This window comes from Convolutriloba macropyga, chromosome 2 (genome assembly GCF_964194025.1).
Source record: "Convolutriloba macropyga chromosome 2, txConMacr16.3, whole genome shotgun sequence".
In the NCBI taxonomy this organism is placed as follows: Eukaryota; Metazoa; Xenacoelomorpha; order Acoela; family Convolutidae; genus Convolutriloba; species Convolutriloba macropyga.
In genome coordinates, this window is record NC_134469.1 from 6554293 (window position 1) to 6570257 (window position 15965).

At 44.6% G+C, this 15965-nt stretch overlaps 1 protein-coding gene and 28 non-coding genes across 29 annotated transcripts in view; 28 read left to right on the plus strand and 1 right to left on the minus strand.

Annotated features, from left to right (window-relative positions):
- Positions 1 to 15965, minus strand: part of LOC142335094 (uncharacterized) — an 86315-nt gene that overhangs the window by 59239 nt on the left and 11111 nt on the right. The window lies entirely within an intron of this gene.
- On the plus strand, positions 257 to 327 carry Trnag-gcc (transfer RNA glycine (anticodon GCC)). Its single transcript has one exon. It is a non-coding gene; the product is annotated as a tRNA-Gly (tRNA).
- Trnag-gcc (transfer RNA glycine (anticodon GCC)) lies at positions 1018 to 1088 on the plus strand. Its single transcript has one exon. It is a non-coding gene; the product is annotated as a tRNA-Gly (tRNA).
- On the plus strand, positions 1275 to 1345 carry Trnag-gcc (transfer RNA glycine (anticodon GCC)). The gene has a single exon. It is a non-coding gene; the product is annotated as a tRNA-Gly (tRNA).
- On the plus strand, positions 2493 to 2563 carry Trnag-gcc (transfer RNA glycine (anticodon GCC)). The gene has a single exon. It is a non-coding gene; the product is annotated as a tRNA-Gly (tRNA).
- On the plus strand, positions 2698 to 2768 carry Trnag-gcc (transfer RNA glycine (anticodon GCC)). The gene has a single exon. It is a non-coding gene; the product is annotated as a tRNA-Gly (tRNA).
- On the plus strand, positions 3457 to 3527 carry Trnag-gcc (transfer RNA glycine (anticodon GCC)). Its single transcript has one exon. It is a non-coding gene; the product is annotated as a tRNA-Gly (tRNA).
- Trnag-gcc (transfer RNA glycine (anticodon GCC)) lies at positions 3660 to 3730 on the plus strand. Its single transcript has one exon. It is a non-coding gene; the product is annotated as a tRNA-Gly (tRNA).
- Positions 4049 to 4119, plus strand: Trnag-gcc (transfer RNA glycine (anticodon GCC)). The gene has a single exon. It is a non-coding gene; the product is annotated as a tRNA-Gly (tRNA).
- Trnag-gcc (transfer RNA glycine (anticodon GCC)) lies at positions 4456 to 4526 on the plus strand. Its single transcript has one exon. It is a non-coding gene; the product is annotated as a tRNA-Gly (tRNA).
- Trnag-gcc (transfer RNA glycine (anticodon GCC)) lies at positions 4661 to 4731 on the plus strand. The gene has a single exon. It is a non-coding gene; the product is annotated as a tRNA-Gly (tRNA).
- Trnag-gcc (transfer RNA glycine (anticodon GCC)) lies at positions 5215 to 5285 on the plus strand. Its single transcript has one exon. It is a non-coding gene; the product is annotated as a tRNA-Gly (tRNA).
- Trnag-acc (transfer RNA glycine (anticodon ACC)) lies at positions 5417 to 5487 on the plus strand. The gene has a single exon. It is a non-coding gene; the product is annotated as a tRNA-Gly (tRNA).
- Trnag-gcc (transfer RNA glycine (anticodon GCC)) lies at positions 5602 to 5672 on the plus strand. Its single transcript has one exon. It is a non-coding gene; the product is annotated as a tRNA-Gly (tRNA).
- On the plus strand, positions 5806 to 5876 carry Trnag-gcc (transfer RNA glycine (anticodon GCC)). Its single transcript has one exon. It is a non-coding gene; the product is annotated as a tRNA-Gly (tRNA).
- Trnag-gcc (transfer RNA glycine (anticodon GCC)) lies at positions 6683 to 6753 on the plus strand. Its single transcript has one exon. It is a non-coding gene; the product is annotated as a tRNA-Gly (tRNA).
- Trnag-gcc (transfer RNA glycine (anticodon GCC)) lies at positions 7089 to 7159 on the plus strand. The gene has a single exon. It is a non-coding gene; the product is annotated as a tRNA-Gly (tRNA).
- Positions 7326 to 7396, plus strand: Trnag-gcc (transfer RNA glycine (anticodon GCC)). Its single transcript has one exon. It is a non-coding gene; the product is annotated as a tRNA-Gly (tRNA).
- On the plus strand, positions 7728 to 7798 carry Trnav-gac (transfer RNA valine (anticodon GAC)). The gene has a single exon. It is a non-coding gene; the product is annotated as a tRNA-Val (tRNA).
- Trnag-gcc (transfer RNA glycine (anticodon GCC)) lies at positions 8902 to 8972 on the plus strand. The gene has a single exon. It is a non-coding gene; the product is annotated as a tRNA-Gly (tRNA).
- On the plus strand, positions 9102 to 9172 carry Trnag-gcc (transfer RNA glycine (anticodon GCC)). Its single transcript has one exon. It is a non-coding gene; the product is annotated as a tRNA-Gly (tRNA).
- Trnag-gcc (transfer RNA glycine (anticodon GCC)) lies at positions 9595 to 9665 on the plus strand. Its single transcript has one exon. It is a non-coding gene; the product is annotated as a tRNA-Gly (tRNA).
- Trnag-gcc (transfer RNA glycine (anticodon GCC)) lies at positions 10968 to 11038 on the plus strand. The gene has a single exon. It is a non-coding gene; the product is annotated as a tRNA-Gly (tRNA).
- Positions 11168 to 11238, plus strand: Trnag-gcc (transfer RNA glycine (anticodon GCC)). The gene has a single exon. It is a non-coding gene; the product is annotated as a tRNA-Gly (tRNA).
- On the plus strand, positions 11662 to 11732 carry Trnag-gcc (transfer RNA glycine (anticodon GCC)). The gene has a single exon. It is a non-coding gene; the product is annotated as a tRNA-Gly (tRNA).
- On the plus strand, positions 11862 to 11932 carry Trnag-gcc (transfer RNA glycine (anticodon GCC)). The gene has a single exon. It is a non-coding gene; the product is annotated as a tRNA-Gly (tRNA).
- Positions 12276 to 12346, plus strand: Trnag-gcc (transfer RNA glycine (anticodon GCC)). The gene has a single exon. It is a non-coding gene; the product is annotated as a tRNA-Gly (tRNA).
- On the plus strand, positions 14018 to 14088 carry Trnag-gcc (transfer RNA glycine (anticodon GCC)). Its single transcript has one exon. It is a non-coding gene; the product is annotated as a tRNA-Gly (tRNA).
- On the plus strand, positions 14238 to 14308 carry Trnag-gcc (transfer RNA glycine (anticodon GCC)). Its single transcript has one exon. It is a non-coding gene; the product is annotated as a tRNA-Gly (tRNA).

Here is a 15965-nt window from a genome sequence, read left to right on the forward strand (position 1 = left end):
ATCAATATAGAGTATGTCCTTACCATTATTGTCCTGCATCGATGATTCAGTGGTAGAATTGTCGCCTGCCACAATATAGACCCGTGTTCCACACCCGGGCAAGGCCACTTGCTATCTGCGCACGAAAAAAGCTCAACTTATTATCATAGAATAGCAGAGAAAAACGCGCACGCAGACGAAAACGTGCACGCAGAGGAAAATGCGCACGCAGAGAAAAATATATGATTGTAGAGTATGTCCCTATCAGCTTTGTCAAGCATCGGTGGTTCAGTGGTAGAATTGTCGCCTGCCACGCGATAGACCCGGGTTCGATTCCCGGCTGATGCAACTTATTATCTGCGCACAAAAACTGCGCAAAATTATTGTCAAAGAATAGCAGAGAAAAATGCGCGCACAGAGGAAAAATGCGCACGCAGAGAAAAATATATGACTATAGAGTATGTCCCTACGATTATTGTCAAGCATCAGTGGTTTAGAGGTAGAATTGTCTCCTGCCACGCGATAGACCCGGGTTCGATAGACCCGGCCGATTCAACTTATTATCTGCGCATCAAAGCTTTTCTCCCGCCCATACCTACCTTTAGAGACAAATTGTCATAGCATGGCAAATGGGCGTATAAGCAGGCTAGCAAGCTATATCAAGCGGTAAACAATAAGGGCCATATAATTTGCAAACCAGCGCAAATTCTGATTCTTTTGCCCGCGCAGAAGAAAATGACAGAGAAAAATTCGCACGCAAAAAAGCGCACCCAGAGAAATATATCAATATAGAGTATGTCCCTACCACTATTGCCCTGCATCGATGGTTCAGTGGTAGAATTGTCGCCTGCCACAATATAGACCCGTGTTCGATTCCCGGCCAAGGCCGCTTACTATCTGCGCACGAAAAGACAGCAACTTATTCGCAGAGAATAGCAGAGAAAAACGCGCACGCAGACGAAAACGTGCACGCAGAGGAAAATGAGAACGCAGAGAAAAATATATGATTATAGAGTATGTCCCTACGATTATTCTCAAGCATCGGTGGTTCAGTGGTAGAATTGTCGCCTGCCACGCGATAGACCCGGGTTCGATTCCCGGCCGATGCAACTTATTATCTCCGCACAGAAACTGCGCAAATAATTATCAGAGAATAGCAGAGAAAAATGCGCACGCAGAGAAAAACGCGCACGTAGACAAAAACGCGCACGCAGACAAAAACGGGCACGCATAGGAAAATGCGCACGCAGAGAAAAATATATGATCATAGAGTAGGTCCCTACCAGGATTGTCAAGCATCGGTGGTTCAGTGGTAGAATTGTCGCCTGCCACGCGATAGACCCGGGTTCGATTCCAGCCCGATGCAACTTATTATCTGCGCACGAAAAATGCGCAAATTATTATCAGAGAATAGCAGAGAAAAATGCGCACGCAGAGAAAAACGCGCACGCAGACAAAAACGGGCACGCATAGGAAAATTCGCACACAGAGAAAAATATATGATGATAGAGTAGGTCCCTACCAGGTTTGTCAATCATCGGTGATTCAGTGGTAGAATTGTCGCCTGACACGCGATAGACCAGGGTTCGATTCCAGCCCGATGCAACTTATTATCTGCGCACGAAAAATGCGCAAGCAGAGAAAAACGCGCACAAAGAGGAAAATGCGCACGCAGAGAAAAATATATGATTATAGAGTTTGTCCCTACGATTATTGTCAAGCATCAGTGGTTCAGAGGTAGAATTGTCGCCTGCCACGCGATAGACCCGGGTTCGGTTCCCGCCCGATGGAACTTATTATCTGCGCACGATAAATGCGCATATTATTATCAGAGAATAGCAGCAAAAAATGCGCACGCAGAAAAACGCGCACGCAGACAAAACCGCGCACGCAGAGGAAAATGCGCACGCAAAGAAAAATATATGATTAGAGAGGATGTCCATACCAGTACTTTCAAGCATCGGTGGTTCAGTGGTAAAATTGTCGCCTGCCACGCGATAGACACGGATTCGATAGACCCGGCCGATGCAAATTATTATCTGCACATCAAAGCTTTTCTCCAGCCCATACCTACCTTTAGAGACCAATTGTCATAGCATGGCAAATGGGCGCATAAGCAGGCTAGCAAGCTATATCAAGCGGTAAACAATAGGGGCCATATAATTTGCAAACCAGCGCAAATTCTGATTCTTTTGCCAGCGCAGAAGAAAATGACAGAGAAAAATTCGCACGCAAAAAAGCGCACCCAGAGAAATATATCAATATAGAGTATGTCCCTACCACTATTGTCATGCATCGATGGTTCAGTGGTAGAATTGTCGCCTGCCACAATATAGACCCGTGTTCGATTCCCGGCCAAGGCCACTTACTATCTGCGCACGAAAAAAGCGCAACTTATTATCAGAGAATAGCAGAGAAAAACGTGCACGCAGACGAAAACCTGCACACAGAGGAAAATGCGCACGCAGAGAAAAATATATGATTATAGAGTATGTCCCTATCAGTTTTGTCAAGCATCGGTGGTTTAGTGGTTGAATTGTCGCCTGCCACGCGATAGACACGGGTTCGATTCCCGGCTGATGCAACTTATTATCTGCGCACAAAAACTGCGCAAAATTATTGTCAAAGAATAGCAGAGAAAAATGCGCACACAGAGGAAAAATGCGCACGCAGAGAAAAATATATGATTATAGAGTATGTCCCTACGATTTTTGTCAAACATCAGTGGTTCAGAGGTAGAACTGTCGCCTGCCACGCGATAGACCCGGGTTTGATTCCCGGCTGATGCAACTTATTATCTCCGCATCAAAGCTTTTCTCCCGCCCATACCTACCTTTAGAGACCAATTGTCATAGCATGGCAAACGGGCGCATAAGCAGGCTAGCAAGCTATATCAAGCGGTAAACAATAAGGGCCATATAATTTGCAAACCAGCGCAAACTCTGATTCTTTTGCCCGCGCAGAAGAAAATGACAGAGAAAAATTCGCACGCAAAAAAAGCGCACCCAGAGAAATATATCAATATAGAGTATGTCCTTACCATTATTGTCCTGCATCGATGATTCAGTGGTAGAATTGTCGCCTGCCACAATATAGACCCGTGTTCGATCCCGGCCAAGGCCACTTACTATCTGCGCACGAAAAAAGAGCCACTTATTATCAGAGAATAGCAGAGAAAAACGCGTACGCAGACGAAAACGTGCACGCAGAGAAAAATGCGCACGCAGAGAAAAATATATGATTATAGAGTATGTCCCTATCAGTTTTGTCAAGCATCGGTGGCTCAGTGGAAGAATTGTCGCCTGCCACGCGATAGACCCGGGTTAGATTCCCGGTTGATGGAACTTATTATCTGCGCACAAAAACTGCGCAAAATTATTGTCAAAGAATAGCAGAGAAAAATGCGCACACAGAGGAAAAATGCGCACGCAGAGAAAAATATATGATTATAGAGAAGGTCCCTTCAAGTTTTGTCAAGCATCGGTGGTTGAGTAGTAGAATTGTCGCCTGCCACGCGATAGACCCGTGTTCGATTCACGGCCGATGCAACTTATTATCTGCGCACGAAAAATGCGCAAATTATTATCAGAAAATAGCAGAAAAAAACGCGCACAAAGAGGAAAAAGTGCACGCAGAGAAAAATATATGATCATAGAGTATGTACATACCAATATTATCAAGCATCGGTGGTTCAGTGGTAGAATTGTCGCCTGCCACGCGATAGACCCGGGTTCGATTCCCGGCCGATACAACTGATTATCTGAGCACGAAAAATGCGCAAATTATTATCAGAGAATAGCAGAGAAAAACGCGCACGCAGAGAAAAATATATGATTATAGAGTAGGTCTTTTCCAGTTTTGTCAAGCATCGGTGGTTCAGCAGTAGAAATGTCGCCTGCCACGCAATAGACCCGTGTTCGATTCACGGCCGATGCAACTTATTATCTGCGCACGAAAAATGCGCAAATTTTTATCAGAAAATAGCAGAAAAAAAACGCGAACAAAGAGGAAAAAGCGCACGAAGAGAAAAATATATGATCATAGAGTATGTCCATACCAGTATTGTCAAGCTTCGGTGGTTCAGTAGTAGAATTGTCGCCTGCCACGCGATAGACCCGTGTTCGATTCACGGCCGATGCAACTTATTATCTGCGCACGAAAAATGCGCAAATTATTATCAAAAAATAGCAGAAAAAAAACGCGCACAAAGAGGAAAAAGCGCACGCAGAGAAAAATATATGATCATAGAGTATGTCCATACCAGTATTGTCAAGCATCGGTGGTTCAGTGGTAGAATTGACGCCTGCCACGAGATAGACCCGGGTTCGATTTCCGGCCCATGCAACTTATTATCTGCGCAAGAAAAATGCGCAAATTATTATCAGAAAATAGCAGAAAAAAACGCGCACAAAGAGGAAAAAGCGCACGCAGAGAAAAATATATGATCATGGGGTATGTCCCTACGAGTATTGTCAAGCATCGGTGGTTCAGTGGCACAATTGTCTCCTGCCACGCGATAGACCCGGGTTCGATTCCCGGCTGATGCAACTTATTATCTGCTCACAAAAATTGCGCAAAATTATTGTCAAAGAATAGGAGAGAAAAATGCGCACACAGAGGAAAAATGCGCACGCAGAGAAAAATATATGAGGATAGAGTATGTCCCTACGATTATTGTTAAGCATCAGTGGTTCAGAGGTAGAATTGTCGCCTGCCACGCGATAGACCCGGGTTCGATTCCCGGCTGATGCAACTTATTATCTGCGCATCAAAGCTTTTCTCCTACCCATACCTACCTTTAGAGATCAATTGTCATAGCATGGCAAATGGGCGCATAAGCAGGCTAGCAAGCTATATCAAGCGGTAAACAATAAGGGCCATATAATTTGCAAACCAGCGCAAATTCTGATTCTTTTGCCCGCGCAGAAGAAAATGACAGAGAAAAATTCGCACGCAAAAAAGCGCACCCAGAGAAATATATCAATATAGAGTATGTCCCTACCACTATTGTCCTGCATCGATGGTTCAGTGGTAGAATTGTCGCCTGCCACAATATAGACCCGTGTTCGATTCCCAGCCACGGCCACTTACTATCTGCGCACGAAAAAAGAGCAACTTATTATCAGAGAATAACAGAGAAAAACGCGTACGCAGACGAAAACGTGCACGCAGAGGAAAATGCGCACGCAGAGAAAAATATATGATTATAGAGTATGTCCCTATCAGTTTTGTCAAGCATCGGTGGTTCAGTGGAAGAATTGTCGCGTGCCACGCGATAGACCCGGGTTGGATTCCCGGCTGATGCAACTTATTCTCTGCGCACGAAAAATGCGAAAATTATTATCAGAAAATAGCAGAAAAAACGCGCACAAAGAGGAAAAAGCGCACGCAGAGAAAAATATATGATGATAGAGTATGTCCATACCAATGTTATCAAGCATCGGTGGTTCAGTGGTAGAATTGTCGCCTACCACGCGATAGACCCGGGTTCGATTCCCGGCCGATGCAACTGATTATCTGAGGACGAAAAATGCGCAAATTATTGTCAGAGAATAGCAGAGAAAAACGCGCACGCAGAGAAAAATATATGATTATAGAGTAGGTCCTTTCCAGTTTTGTCAAGCATCGGTGGTTCAGTAGTAGAATTGTTGCCTGCCACGCAATAGACCCGTGTTCGATTCACGGCCGATGCAACTTATTATCTGAGCACGAAAAATGCGCAAATTATTATCAGAAAATAGCAGAAAAAAAACGCGAACAAAGAGGAAAAAGCGCACGAAGAGAAAAATATATGATCATAGAGTATGTCCATACCAGTTATGTCAAGCTTCGGTGGTTCAGTAGTAGAACTGTCGCCTGCCACGCGATAGACCCGTGTTCGATTCACGGCCGATGCAACTTATTATCTGCGCACAAAAAATGCGCAAATTATTATCAGAAAATAGCAGAAAAAAACGCACACAAAGAGGAAAAAGCGCACGCAGAGAAAAATATATGATCATAGAGTATGTCCATACCAGTATTGTCAAGCATCGGTGGTTCAGTGGTAGAATTGACGCCTACCACGAGATAGACCCGGGTTCGATTTCCGGCCCATGGAACTTATTATCTGCGCACGAAAAATGCGCAAATTATTATCAGAAAATAGCAGAAAAAAACGCGCACAAAGAGGAAAAAGCGCACGCAGAGAAAAAAATATGATCATAGAGTATCTCCCTACGAGTATTGTCAAGCATCGGTGGTTCAGTGGTACAATTGTCGCCTGCCACGCGATAGACCCGTGTTCGATTACCGGCCGATGCAATTTAATATCTGCGCACGAAAATTGCGCAAATTATTATCAGAGAATAGCAGAGAAAAACGCGCACGCAGACGAACACGCACGCAGACAAAAACGCGCACGCAGAGAAAAATATATGATTATAGAGTATGTCCCTACGAGTAATGTCAAGCATCGGTGGTTCAGTGGTATAAGTCTCGCCTGCCACGCGATAGACCCGGGTTCGATTCTTAGCCGATGCAACTGATTATCTGCGCACGAAAAATGCGCAACTTATTATCAGAGAATAGCAGAGAAAAATGCGCACAGAGAAAAATGCGCAAATTATTATCAGAGAATAGCAGAGAAAAATGAGCACAAAGAGGAAAATGCGCACGCAGAGAAAAATATGATTATAGAGTATGTCCATACCAGTATTGTCAAGCTTCGGTGGTTCAGTGGTAGAAGTGTCGCCTGCCACGCGATAGACCCGGGTTCGATTCCCGGCCGATGCAACTGATTATCTGCGCACGAAAAATGCGCAAATTATTATCAGAGAATAGAAGAGAAAAATGCGCACATAGAGGAAAATGCGCAAGCAGAGAAAAATATATGATTATACAGTATGTCCATACCAGTATTGTCTAGCATCGGTGGTTCAGTGGTAGAATTGTAGCCTGCCAGGCGATAGACCCGGGTTGGATTCCCGGCCGATGCAACTTATTATCTGCGCACGAAAAATTCGCAAATTATTATCAGAGAATAGCAGAGAAAAATTCGCACAGAGAGGAAAATGCGCAAGCAGAGAAAAATATATGATTATACAATATGTCCATACCAGTTTTGTCTAGCATCGGTGGTTCAGTGGTAGAATTGTCGCCTGCCACGCGATAGACCCGCGTTCGATTCCCGGCCGATGCAATTTATTATCTGCGCACGAAAAATGCGCAAATTATTATCACAGAATAGCAGAGAAAAATGGGCACGCAGAGAAAAACGCACAAGCAGACAAAAACGGGCACGCAGAGAAATGCGCAAGCAGAGAAAAAAATATGATTATAGAGTAGGTCCATAACAGTTTTGTCAAGCATCGTTGGTTCAGTGGTAGAGTTGTCGCCTGCCAAGCGATAGACACGGGTTCGATTCCCGGCCGATGCAACTTATTATCTGCGCACAAAAATGCGCAAATTATTATCACAGAATAGCAGAGAAAAACGCGCACAAAGAGGAAAATGCGCACGCAGAGAAAAGTATATGATTATACAGTATGTCCATACGAGTATTGTCAAGCTTCGGTGGTTCAGTGGTAGAATTGTCGCCTGCAACAAGACAGACCCGGGTTCGATTCCCGGACAATGCCACTTGATATCTTCGCACGAAAAATGCGGAAAATATCAGATAATAGCAGAGAAAAACGCGCACGCAGAGGAAAATGCGCACGCAGAGAAAAATATATGATTATACTGTATGTCCCTTCCAGTATTGCCAAGCATCGGTGGTTCAGTGGTAGAATTGTCGCCTGACACGCGATATATCCGGGTTCGATTCCCGGCCGGTGCAACTTTTTATCTGCGCTCGAAAAATGCGCAAATTATTATTATCACAGAATAGCAGAGAAAAATGCGCTCGCAGAGAAAAACGCGCACGCAGACAAAAACGCACAAGCAGACAAAAACGGGCACGCAGAGAAATGCGCAAGCAGAGAAAAAAATATGATTGTAGAGTAGGTCCCTAACAGTTTTGTCAAGCATCGTTGGTTCACTGGTAGGGTTGTCGCCTGCCAAGCGATAGACACGGTTTCCATTCCCGGCCGATGCAACTTATTATCTGCGCACAAAAAATGCGCAAATTATTATCAGAGAATAGCAGAGAAAAACGCGCACGCAGACAAAAACGCACACGCAGACAAAAACGGGCACGCAGAGAAAAACGCGCACAAAGAGGAAAATGCGCACGCAGAGAAAAGTATATGATTATACAGTATGTCCATACGAGTATTGCCAAGCTTCGGTGGTTTAGTGGTAGAATTGTCGCCTGCCACGCGATAGACACGGGTTCGATTCCAGGCTGATGCAACTTATTATCCGCGCACAAAAACTGCGCAAAATTATTGTCAAAGAATAGCAGAGAAAAATGCGCACACAGAGGAAAAATGCGCACGACAAATATATGATTATAGAGTATGTCCCTTCCAGTATTGCCAAGCATCGGTGGTTCAGTGGTAGAATTTTCGCCTGCCACGCGATAGATCCGGGTTCGATTCCCGCCCGATGGAACTTATTATTTGCGCTCAAAAAATGCGCAAATTATTATCAGAGAATAGCAGAGATAAATGCGCACGCAGAGAAAGACGCGCACGCAGACAAAAACGCACACGCAGACAAAAACGGGCACGCAGAGAAAAATGCGCACGCAGAGAAAAAAATGTGATTATAGAGTAGGTCCCTAACAGTTTTGTCAAGCATCGTTGGTTCAGTGTAGAGTTGTCGCCTGCCAAGCGATAGACACGGGTTCGATTCCCGGCCGATGCAACTTATTATCTGCGCACAAAAAATGCGCAAATTATTATCACAGAATAGCAGAGAAAAACGCGCACAAAGAGGAAAATGCGCACGCAGAGAAAAGTATATGATTATACAGTATGTCCATACGAGTATTGTCAAGCTTCGGTGGTTCAGTGGTAGAATTGTCGCCTGCCACGCGATAGAACCGGATTCGATTCCCGGCTGATGCAACTTATTTTCGGCGCACAAAAACTGCGCAAAATTATTGTCAAAGAATAGCAGAGAAAAATGCGCACACAGAGGAAAAATGCGCACGAAAAATATATGATTATAGAGTATGTCCCTTCCAGTATTGCCAAGCATCGGTGGTTCAGTGGTAGAATTTTCGCCTGCCACGCGATAGATCCGGGTTCGATTCCCGGCCGATGGAACTTATTATCTGCGCTCAAAAAATGCGCAAATTATTATCAGAGAATAGCAGAGAAAAATGCGCACGCAGACAAAAACGCACACGCAGACAAAAACGGGCACGCCGAGAAAAACGCGCAGGCAGACAAAAACGCACAAGCAGACAAAAACGGGCACGCAGAGAAATGCGCAAGCAGAGAAAAAATATGATTATAGAGTAGGTCCCTAACGGTTTTGTCAAACATCGTTGGTTCAGTGGTAGAGTTGTCGCCTGCCAAGCGATAGACACGGGTTCGATTCCCGGCCGATGCAACTTATTATCTGCGCACAAAAAATGCGCAAATTATTATCACAGAATAGCAGAGAAAAACGCGCACAAAGAGGAAAATGCGCACGCAGAGAAAAGTATATGATTATACAGTATGTCCATACGAGTATTATCAAGCTTCGGTGGTTCAGCGGTAGAATTGTCGCCTGCCACGCGATAGACCCGGGTTCGATTTCCGGCTGATGCAACTTATTATTGGCGCACAAAAACTGCGCAAAATTATTGTCAAAGAATAGCAGAGAAAAATGCGCACACAGAGGAAAAATGCGCACGAAAAATATATGATTATAGAGTATGTCCCTTCCAGTATTGCCAAGCATCGGTGGTTCAGTGGTAGAATTTTCGCCTGCCACGCGATAGATCCGGGTTCGATTCCCGCCCGATGGAACTTATTATTTGCGCTCAAAAAATGCGCAAATTATTATCAGAGAATAGCAGAGATAAATGCGCACGCAGAGAAAGACGCGCACGCAGACAAAAACGCACACGCAGACAAAAACGGGCACGCAGAGAAAAATGCGCACGCAGAGAAAAAAATGTGATTATAGAGTAGGTCCCTAACAGTTTTGTCAAGCATCGTTGGTTCACTGGTAGGGTTGTCGCCTGCCAAGCGATAGACACGGTTTCCATTCCCGGCCGATGCAACTTATTATCTGCGCACAAAAAATGCGCAAATTATTATCAGAGAATAGCAAAGAAAAACGCGCACGCAGACAAAAACCCACACGCAGACAAAAACGGGCACGCAGAGAAAAACGCGCACAAAGAGGAAAATGCGCACGCAGAGAAAAGTATATGATTATACAGTATGTCCATACGAGTATTGCCAAGCTTCGGTGGTTTAGTGGTAGAATTGTCGCCTGCCACGCGATAGACACGGGTTCGATTCCAGGCTGATGCAACTTATTATCCGCGCACAAAAACTGCGCAAAATTATTGTCAAAGAATAGCAGAGAAAAATGCGCACACAGAGGAAAAATGCGCACGACAAATATATGATTATAGAGTATGTCCCTTCCAGTATTGCCAAGCATCGGTGGTTCAGTGGTAGAATTTTCGCCTGCCACGCGATAGATCCGGGTTCGATTCCCGCCCGATGGAACTTATTATTTGCGCTCAAAAAATGCGCAAATTATTATCAGAGAATAGCAGAGATAAATGCGCACGCAGAGAAAGACGCGCACGCAGACAAAAACGCACACGCAGACAAAAACGGGCACGCAGAGAAAAATGCGCACGCAGAGAAAAAAATGTGATTATAGAGTAGGTCCCTAACAGTTTTGTCAAGCATCGTTGGTTCAGTGTAGAGTTGTCGCCTGCCAAGCGATAGACACGGGTTCGATTCCCGGCCGATGCAACTTATTATCTGCGCACAAAAAATGCGCAAATTATTATCACAGAATAGCAGAGAAAAACGCGCACAAAGAGGAAAATGCGCACGCAGAGAAAAGTATATGATTATACAGTATGTCCATACGAGTATTGTCAAGCTTCGGTGGTTCAGTGGTAGAATTGTCGCCTGCCACGCGATAGACCCGGATTCGATTCCCGGCTGATGCAACTTATTTTCGGCGCACAAAAACTGCGCAAAATTATTGTCAAAGAATAGCAGAGAAAAATGCGCACACAGAGGAAAAATGCGCACGAAAAATATATGATTATAGAGTATGTCCCTTCCAGTATTGCCAAGCATCGGTGGTTCAGTGGTAGAATTTTCGCCTGCCACGCGATAGATCCGGGTTCGATTCCCGGCCGATGGAACTTATTATCTGCGCTCAAAAAATGCGCAAATTATTATCAGAGAATAGCAGAGAAAAATGCGCACGCAGACAAAAACGCACACGCAGACAAAAACGGGCACGCCGAGAAAAACGCGCAGGCAGACAAAAACGCACAAGCAGACAAAAACGGGCACGCAGAGAAATGCGCAAGCAGAGAAAAAAATATGATTATAGAGTAGGTCCCTAACGGTTTTGTCAAACATCGTTGGTTCAGTGGTAGAGTTGTCGCCTGCCAAGCGATAGACACGGGTTCGATTCCCGGCCGATGCAACTTATTATCTGCGCACAAAAAATGCGCAAATTATTATCACAGAATAGCAGAGAAAAACGCGCACAAAGAGGAAAATGCGCACGCAGAGAAAAGTATATGATTATACAGTATGTCCATACGAGTATTATCAAGCTTCGGTGGTTCAGCGGTAGAATTGTCGCCTGCCACGCGATAGACCCGGGTTCGATTTCCGGCTGATGCAACTTATTATTGGCGCACAAAAACTGCGCAAAATTATTGTCAAAGAATAGCAGAGAAAAATGCGCACACAGAGGAAAAATGCGCACGAAAAATATATGATTATAGAGTATGTCCCTTCCAGTATTGCCAAGCATCGGTGGTTCAGTGGTAGAATTGTCGCCTGCCACGCGATAGATCCGGGTTCGATTCCCGTCCGATGCAAATTTTTATCTGCGCTTGAAAAATGCGCAAATTATTATCAGAGAATAGCAGAGAAAAACGCGCACGCAGACAAAAACGCACACGCAGACAAAAACGGGCACGCAGAGAAAAATGCGCACGCAGAGAAAAAATATGATTGTAGAGTATTGTCGCCTGCCACGCGATAGACCCGAGTTCGATTCCCGGCCGATACAACTTATTATCTGCCCACGAAAAATTCGCAAATTATTATCAGAGAAAGGCAGAGAAAAATGCGCACGCAGAGAAAAACGCGCACGCAGAGGAAAATGCGCACGCAGAAAAAACGTATGGTTATTGAGTATGTCCCCACCAGTAATTTCAAGCATTGGTGGTTCAGTGGTAGAATTGTCGCCTGCCACGCGATAGACCCGGGTTCGATTCCCGGCCGATGCAACTGATTATCTGCGCACGAAAAATGCGCAAATTATTATCAGAGAATAGCAGAGAAAAAGGCGCACAAAGAGGAAAATGCGCACGCAGAGAAAAATATGATTATAGAGTATGTCCATACCAGCATTGTCAAGCTTCGGTTGTTCAGTGGTAGAAGTGTCACCTGCCACGCGATAGACCCGGGTTCGATTCCCGGCCGAGTAACTGATTATCTGCGCACAAAAAATGCGCAAATTATTATCAGAGAATAGCAGAGAAAAATGCGCACGCAGAGAAAAAAATATGATTGTAGAGTATGTCCCTATCAGTATTGTCAAGCATCGGTGGTTCAGTGTTAGAATTGTCGCCTGCCATGCGATAGACCCGAGTTCGATTCCGGCCAACGCAACTTATTATCTGCGCACGAAAAATGCGCAAATTATTATCAGAGAATAGCAGAGAAAAATGAGCACAAAGAGGAAAATGCGCACGCAGAGAAAAATATGATTATAGAGTATGTCCATACCAGCATTGTCAAGCTTCGGTGGTTCAGTGGTAGAAGTGTCACCTGCCACGCGATAGACCCGGGTTCGATTCCCGGCCGAGTAACTGATTATCTGCGCACAAAAAATGCGCAAATTATTATCAGAGAATAGCAGAGAAAAATGCGCACAGAGAGAAAAAAATATGATTGTAGAGTATGTCCCTATCAGCATTGTCAAGCTTCGGTGGTTAAGTGGTAGAAGTGTCACTTGCCACGCGATAGACCCGGGTTCGATTCCCGGCCGATGCAACTGATTATCTGCGCACAAAAAATGCGCAAATTATTATCAGAGAATAGCAGAGAAAAATGCGCACAAAGAGGAAAATGCGCACGCAGAGAAAAATATGATTATAGAGTATGTCCATACCAGCATTGTCAAGCTTCGGTGGTTCAGTGGTAGAAGTGTCACCTGCCACGCGATAGACCCGGGTTCGATTCCCGGCCGAGTAACTGATTATCTGCGCACAAAAAATGCGCAAATTATTATCAGAGAATAGCAGAGAAAAATGCGCACAGAGAGAAAAAAATATGATTGTAGAGTATGTCCCTATCAGCATTGTCAAGCTTCGGTGGTTAAGTGGTAGAAGTGTCACTTGCCACGCGATAGACCCGGGTTCGATTCCCGGCCGATGCAACTGATTATCTGCGCGCAAAAAATGCGCAAATTATTATCAGAGAATAGCAGAGAAAAATGCGCAAGCAGAGAAAAAAATATGATTATAGAGTAGGTCCCTAACAGTTTTGTCAAGCATCGTTGGTTCAGTGGTAGAGTTGTCGCCTGCCAAGCGATAGACACGGGTTCGATTACCGGCCGATGCAACTTATTATCTGCGCACAAAAAATGCGCAAATTATTATCACAGAATAGCAGAGAAAAACGCGCACAAAGAGGAAAATGCGCACGCAGAGAAAAGTATATGATTATACAGTATGTCCATACGAGTATTATCAAGCTTCGGTGGTTAAGTGGTAGAAGTGTCACTTGCCACGCGATAGACCCGGGTTCGATTCCCGGCTGATGCAACTTATTATCGGCGCACAAAAACAGCGCAAAATTATTGTCAAAGAATAGCAGAGAAAAATGCGCACACAGAGGAAAAATGCGCACGAAAAATATATGATTATAGAGTATGTCCCTTCCAGTATTGCCAAGCATCGGTGGTTCAGTGGTAGAATTGTCGCCTGCCACGCGATAGATCCGGGTTCGATTCCCGGCCGATGCAACTGATTATCTGCGCACGAAAAATGCGCAAATTATTATCAGAGAAAGGCAGAGAAAAATGCGCACGCAGAGAAAAACGCGCACGCAGAGGAAAATGCGCACGCAGAAAAAACGTATGGTTATTGAGTATGTCCCCACCAGTAATTTCAAGCATTGGTGGTTCAGTGGTAGAATTGTCGCCTGCCACGCGATAGACCCGGGTTCGATCCACGGCCGATGCAACTGATTATCTGCGCACGAAAAATGCGCAAATTATTATCAGAGAATAGCAGAGAAAAAGGCGCACAAAGAGGAAAATGCGCACGCAGAGAAAAATATGATTATAGAGTATGTCCATACCAGCATTGTCAAGCTTCGGTGGTTCAGTGGTAGAAGTGTCACCTGCCACGCGATAGACCCGGGTTCGATTCCCGGCCGAGTAACTGATTATCTGCGCACAAAAAATGCGCAAATTATTATCAGAGAATAGCAGAGAAAAATGCGCACGCAGAGAAAAAAATATGATTGTAGAGTATGTCCCTATCAGTATTGTCAAGCATCGGTGGTTCAGTGTTAGAATTGTCGCCTGCCATGCGATAGACCCGAGTTCGATTCCGGCCAACGCAACTTATTATCTGCGCACGAAAAATGCGCAAATTATTATAAGAGAATAGCAGAGAAAAATGCGCACAAAGAGGAAAATGCGCACGCAGAGAAAAATATGATTATAGAGTATGTCCATACCAGCATTGTCAAGCTTCGGTGGTTCAGTGGTAGAAGTGTCACCTGCCACGCGATAGACCCGGGTTCGATTCCCGGCCGAGTAACTGATTATCTGCGCACAAAAAATGCGCAAATTATTATCAGAGAATAGCAGAGAAAAATGCGCACGCAGAGAAAAAAATATGATTGTAGAGTATGTCCCTATCAGTATTGTCAAGCATCGGTGGTTCAGTGTTAGAATTGTCGCCTGCCATGCGATAGACCCGAGTTCGATTCCGGCCAACGCAACTTATTATCTGCGCACGAAAAATGCGCAAATTATTATCAGAGAATAGCAGAGAAAAATGCGCACAAAGAGGAAAATGCGCACGCAGAGAAAAATATGATTATAGAGTATGTCCATACCAGCATTGTCAAGCTTCGGTGGTTCAGTGGTAGAAGTGTCACCTGCCACGCGATAGACCCGGGTTCGATTCCCGGCCGAGTAACTGATTATCTGCGCACAAAAAATGCGCAAATTATTATCAGAGAATAGCAGAGAAAAATGCGCACAGAGAGAAAAAAATATGATTGTAGAGTATGTCCCTATCAGCATTGTCAAGCTTCGGTGGTTAAGTGTTAGAATTGTCGCCTGTCATGCGATAGACCCGAGTTCGATTCCGGCCAACGCAACTTATTATCTGCGCACGAAAAATGCGCAAATTATTATCAGAGAATAGCAGAGAAAAATGCGCACAAAGAGGAAAATGCGCACGCAGAGAAAAATATGATTATAGAGTATGTCCATACCAGCATTGTCAAGCTTCGGTGGTTCAGTGGTAGAAGTGTCACCTGCCACGCGATAGACCCGGGTTCGATTCCCGGCCGAGTAACTGATTATCTGCGCACAAAAAATGCGCAAATTATTATCAGAGAATAGCAGAGAAAAATGCGCACAGAGAGAAAAAAATATGATTTTAGAGTATGTCCCTATCAGCATTGTCAAGCTTCGGTGGTTAAGTGGTAGAAGTGTCACTTGACACGCGATAGACCCGGGTTCGATTCCCGGCCGATGCAACTGATTATCTGCGCACAAAAAATGCGCAAATTATTATCAGAGAATAGCAGAGAAAAATGCGCAAGCAGAGAAAAAAATATGATTATAGAGTAGGTCCCTAACAGTTTTGTCAAGCATCG